General features: G+C 37.2%; 1 protein-coding gene across 2 annotated transcripts in view; it reads right to left on the reverse strand.

Moving 5' to 3' along the window:
* Ccdc186 (coiled-coil domain containing 186) overlaps positions 1 to 6,000 on the reverse strand; it is a 35,943-nt gene that overhangs the window by 29,532 nt on the left and 411 nt on the right. The window contains exon 1 of one of the 2 annotated variants that reach the window (XM_013017766.1): positions 5,480 to 5,546. The exons of the other annotated variant lie outside the window; for it this stretch is intronic. The gene's annotated coding sequence lies outside the window, so the exon portion shown is untranslated. Of the gene's footprint in view, positions 1 to 5,479; positions 5,547 to 6,000 lie in introns of those variants that run through there. 2 annotated transcript variants of the gene reach the window in all.

Below are 6,000 nucleotides of genomic sequence, written 5' to 3' on the forward strand. Positions count from 1 at the left end.
TGGCCAGCCACATTAACTTACTTAAAGTGATTCACTTATAAACTGGGGACATAGCTCAGGAGATAGAAAGCTCTTGGCTAGGATGCACAGGCCTGAGTTTAATCTCTGCTTCCAAAACCAGATACATCTTATGAGTGTGTTGTTGAATTTAAAACCTTACCAATTTAGAAACATATCTAAAAATAAAGTGAATATATATACATATATATATATATATGTACATACATACATTTTTTTTTTTGGTCGGTTGTGGGCCTTGAACTCTGGGCTTGGGTGCTGTCCCTCAGCTTTTCAGCTCAAGGCTAGCACTCTACTACTTGAGCCACTTCTAGTTTTCTGGTGGTTTACTGGAGATAAGAGTCTCACAGACTTTCCTGACTAGGCTGGCTTTGAACCGCAATCCTCAGGTCTCAGCCTCCTCAGTAGCAAGGATTACAGGCATGAGCCACTGGCGCCCAGCTTGAAAATGAAGTGGTTATAAACATTATAACTAGTGTATAGATACCAATAAAAGATGAACCCAAAGCAGGCCAAAATGGAATGAGCAGATAGTATCAATTTGCCCTTATTTTTGCAAGTGCTATTCCATACCAATGGTGAAAGGAACCACTGGGGTTTGCTCAGCCAACCACCTTCAGCCAAACAGCATTTAGTGGATTAAGTAAGTTTAGTGAGCAAGACAATACAGAATAGCAAAAGTGTGCTTCACATCCTATGGACATTCATCTAGGTAAAGAATACCTGTATGTATTTAATTACCTAGACTAAAAATCAGTTTCAAATATCCTGTATGCCAAGTATTTTCTATAACTTCTCTAAGTAATACACCCATAACTTTTGAAAACATCAGCTTACAAATTTAGTTGGTTGATGTCCAAATGAGTACTAACTGGAGACCAAAAAAGAAAGATTAGCAAAGACTCATGTCTGTATATACAAATAACTACACAAGAATGGTATGGTAACAGACAAAAACAAACAATGTGGTAAGCTTGATCATGTCCACAATTATCTAGGAGAAACTGAGATCAACTGAGTTCTACAGGTCTCCAGTCGGTAATGCTGATGTACACCAATTTGGATGCTGTCGAAGTTTTTTCTTTTGGGAAGAAGAGTTGTCATCAAATGCTACTGGGAACAGAAAAGCCTAGCAGTAGACTAAGAGGGCAGGTAAAACGAGAGATTTGTTTACAAATAGTTTGAAGAAGTATTTGTACCATTCAAATTCACAATCACAGATATATATGTGTATATAAATATATACATAAATCAAAATCATAGATTACAGTATAAATGACTGAGGTAAAAAAGTTAACTCTGATCTTTTAGTAAAACTTACTTATTTATGCATTAGGAGAAATACTGTATGTAAAGTATTAGTCATAGAGCTGGGTGCTGGTGGCTCACATTTGTAATCCTAGCTACTCAGGAAGCTGAGATCTGAGGATCTTGGTTCAAAGCCAGTCCGGCAGGGATGTCTGTGACTCTTATCTCCAATTAACTACCAGAAAACTCCAAGCAGTGGCTTAAAGTGGTGCTAGCCTTAAGAAAATAGAGCTCAGGAACAGCATTCAGGCCTAAGTTTAAGCCCCAGACTGACAAATAGAATATTAGCCACAAAATTATTAAGTGAAACCTCTTTTATTCTCAATTGTTTCCGTTTCTGACACAGTACTACAGGACCAATTCACACTTCAAAATTATTTCAACAGGTGAGAACTGGTTTCGCTCTTACTGGAGCTCATCAGCTGTAGGTAACTGGTCAAGAAACAATTTTTTATTTACCTCAAAGCCAATCATGAACTCATTCCCCTACATTTCTTTTTTTCTTTCTTTTTTTTTGGGGGGGGGTAGGGGGATGAGGGTGAGGGTAGGGGGGACTGGTTGGTACAGGGCCTGAACTGAGAACTTTGAGCTAGCTCAGTTTAACTGCTAGGCTACCATTCTATCACTTAAGTTACACTTTCCACTCTGCTTTTTGTTGCTTAATTTGAGGGCTTTTCTGCCCAACTAAGATCTTTCAGATCTGATCTTCTTAAGCAGCTAGGATTACAGGTGTCAGTCACCTGCACACAAGTGCATTTCTTAAAAACAAACCAAAAAAACCCTACAAAATTATTTTCATACAAAAAGAATTTTCTAATCAATTTTGGTTCTAGCTCCTGTTCTCCACTGATTAATACTGTGAACAACAAAGAACTTAATCTTACCCAATAAACTGCAAATACAATTCAATCTAAACTGCAGATATTTGGTAACAGGTTCTCAAGGTACCAACTCAAAAATAACTCCAAAGAACTAATTCATTACCTTAAAAACACTGACCATCTACTATGGAAATTGTTTTAAGTGTTAGAAAAATGTTAAACAATAAAAACAATCCTTGTGGTGCACACCGGAGATGCAATAGACTAATACATAGTCTCTTGTGTTAAATCTTTTACTCTTTGTATTTTGCTGCCAATAAAGCATTATAGCTTATAAAGTATTTTAACATTACATTATTTTAAGGTCTGTCAGCATTTCATCAGAAATTATGGGAAAAAATCCAATTGAGAAACCTAAGTTAAGCATAAATACCTTTTACAATGAACTACAAATTTTTAAATTATATACCATTCCTATTCCCAACAATGCCCACCACAGACTTCTCTAATAATGTCTATTAAGAAAATTAAGCTTGTTAGATTCCTGCTGTTCTCATAGGGGTTTTCTGTAAAGTCTGTAACAAAAAATGTGATACATATTTCCCAAATATACTTTGAAAGTAGCATAAAGAGTAACTCACATTTCTGATCAGTTCTAACACAGTTGAGGCCAATTAAAATCAGAAGAAAAACCAAGAAAAAAAAGCATTCATTTAATCCCGAGTGTATTCTCAACCATTAATTTTAAAAGATTAATTTTCCTGAATAAAGGTTTTTGGTTTTTTTTTGTAAATAGTACCTATGGTTACACATACACATCCAGTCCATACTATTATGGGGTTCGTTTCCTCTTGGTATCTGCCAATTTACCCCAATTATTTTTCTTGTTTACTTTAGCACAAACAAAAATTTTCAATCTCAGTTGAAAAAGTTCAGAGTGAAGTTTTAAGCAATGTAAGATTAGAAGATCATTTGTAGATTTAAATTATCCCACTAATGCTCTAAAATGTATACTACATACAAAACATTTAAATATTGTAATCATTTTTTTTCATGTTTCCCATGTTGAAGACATCTGACAATTAAGGTTCAAATAAGGTGAAGGTATGCAGACCAAATTTTACTTTTAAAAGATAAAAACTGCTTAAAGAAACTCTAGATTTGTTCTACAAAACGCAAACAATATTTTTAAAGTACAGTTGTTACATCCTAAGTAAGCTTTGGAGAAATTCTAAATTTAATATACTGAGTTACTTTTAAGTAAAACCTAAACTAGAATAAAGCTCACCAGTCAGAAAATACCTGAGGTTAAGGTCAATTATCCCTATGAGGGGATTGTTTAGCTTTGTATGCAAGTCTCCTGTACAGGAGACCTGTACGCTACGCACACTGGTATGCATGAACTCCCCACACCCTCCCACACCAATGGTTATTAAAAGGCTTGGGGCAATAGATGAAACTACTTACTTCTGTAACAAGATAAAGAAAAAAGAGAAATTGCAATTCACCAAGATTCCAAGATGGCTGGGGATGTACCTCAGTGGAAGTGTGCTTGCCTAGGATTTACAAGGCCATGTCATATATCACATTATCAAGTTATAGATGTCGTACTATCAGTAAATTTAGAAACATGCAATTTTATGTCTCAGTGAGTTTAATAAAATATGAATTGCACTCCCATCTACATTTTCTTCCAAATCTGAAAAAATAAAAATTTTTGACACCCCCAAACTCCCACAGATACAAAATAAGAGTTGTTGGTCTGCTGTAAACAAAAAAGTTTCAGTTAATGCTTAAATTTGGATGTCAACTTTGGCCTGGCTTTGGTTAACTTGGTATGATGTAGTTTAGACAACCATTATTAGCACTTACTACATAATTCTATAGAAGACACTCAGCTCACGTGTCTTAATGATGGGTATGTTATTATGAAATACACTCATAATCCAGCCAGTGTTGTGTTGGGGTCCATTCATTCTTGGTTTTTAGGGAATCTTCACCTAAGTTATTCTTCCTTTTTTTACTTCTTAGCCCAAGTCAAAATTTTTAATTGGAGCTCAAAAATGTTCAAATGAGAAGAATGAAGCAATATAAGATTAGACAATCATTTGTAGATTCAAATAATCTATCCTACTGTTTCCCCTAAAAGAAATACTCAATATAACAGTTAACTATTGTAAACCAAGTGATATCTTTATGAAAAGTTCAAGAATTAGTTTTTGTTAAAAATAGAGTGAGCAAAAAAAAAAAGGAGTCAAAGCAAAAACCTATGGGAAAAATAAAAACTCAAATTTAACCAAAAGAAAAAAAACCAGAACTTCTGGTTAAGGCTCTTACGGTTTGATAAACCAGGCTAGCTTATTCTTTAAAGGGAAAAATGATGCTCTAAATGTGTTTGCTTCATGCTTCAACCTATCATCTCTTCCCTAAGAGTACACACATCATTACTCATCGGCAGGTAGCTATAAATGGATTTTTAAAACTGAATAAACTAAACAATTATCATCAGTCACGCTGTTGCTGAACAGCATCAAAAGGCAATTCTTCAGTTTATAAGTGAAGAAACTAAAAGTTTATAGTGTGGTCACTACACTACAACATAATCACTCCTTTCAGTCAGCACAAAATAGATTTGGAAATGTTAATGACTTGCTATTGAATCTCTACCATCAAAAGAAGCTCTATATTTACATGCGATTATTTGAATTAGACTAGTCCTTTAAAAAGTATAAATAATCCAAGCATCTTCTGGGAGGTTCTTCCATAATTTTACATTCTTGCCTATTACATTGGAGAAAAGGAATGTGTACTCCTAATCCTGCTAAATTTGTGAATAAACCAGTATCATCAGCCAAATTAAAATAACATGAAAGGATTAAAAAACAAAAAGTAGGTCAATCCGTTTCTTAAAATTTGCGTTCGTGCTGGCTAAACACAGAAAAGTGGCTGCAAAGGAAACAGTGGACTTTATTCTGGGATACTTTGCCGTTTTGCTATCAATGCCTACTGAACTTCAATCTTTTTCACAAGATCGAAGCTCTGCAATTATGAAGGTAGTTTAGTACCGGGAAAGGCCGCACCCACAATGTATCTAAACCACTTTTTTAAATCACTATAGCACGCCTCTATGCAATATTGTTCCACTCTTTTACCACACAGTTTCCTTAGAAAAACCCCGCGCCTGCCTATAGTTTTCAGTACAAATAAGGTGGGCATTAACGAGCAGGACACATATGCAGAGTAAAAACTACCGAATGCTGAGCGCTATCCCCCCTATCTTTTTTTTGTTTTTATGATGAACTCTTCAGGTTCTCGTGGGCAGCAAGACTAACCAGTGAACGACGCGGGCTTCTAGTCCCAATTCTTGCTCTGACTTCAAATCCAGGTATCTTCCTCGAAATAAAAAATCAAGATGTGAAGATCTGCGGGAAGTTGCAAGGCCGGTCAACAGCTGGCCCAGCCTAACTCCTCCAGCTCGGGTCCCGGGACGGCTGCTCGGCCGCACGTCGAGGCGGTGTGTTTATTTGGGGGGGGGGAGGAGGGATTAAAACAGAAACCTTTTTTCCTTTTTACTTGTTCCACTGGAGGAGAGACACACTTGAAACTCCCTATCACCAAGGGCTGAGGACATGCCTCGGGTCCGGGGTTCCAAAGGCAACATAAAAACAAAGAGCCGCAGGTCTCTGCTCCGCACCCGCCGAGGGCCGCTTCCCCGGACCCGGGAGGCGCTGGGGATGAAGTGTCTGGCGGGGGCCAGGAAGTCACCACCGTAAACACGGAACACACACCAACGTGGACCCGCGACGGGGTGCAGGGACGATCCCCGGCCGGCGGCGCACGCTGCCGCGGGCCC

Source organism: Dipodomys ordii, unplaced genomic scaffold (assembly GCF_000151885.1).
Source record: "Dipodomys ordii isolate 6190 unplaced genomic scaffold, Dord_2.0 Scaffold36, whole genome shotgun sequence".
Taxonomy (NCBI): domain Eukaryota; kingdom Metazoa; phylum Chordata; class Mammalia; order Rodentia; family Heteromyidae; genus Dipodomys; species Dipodomys ordii.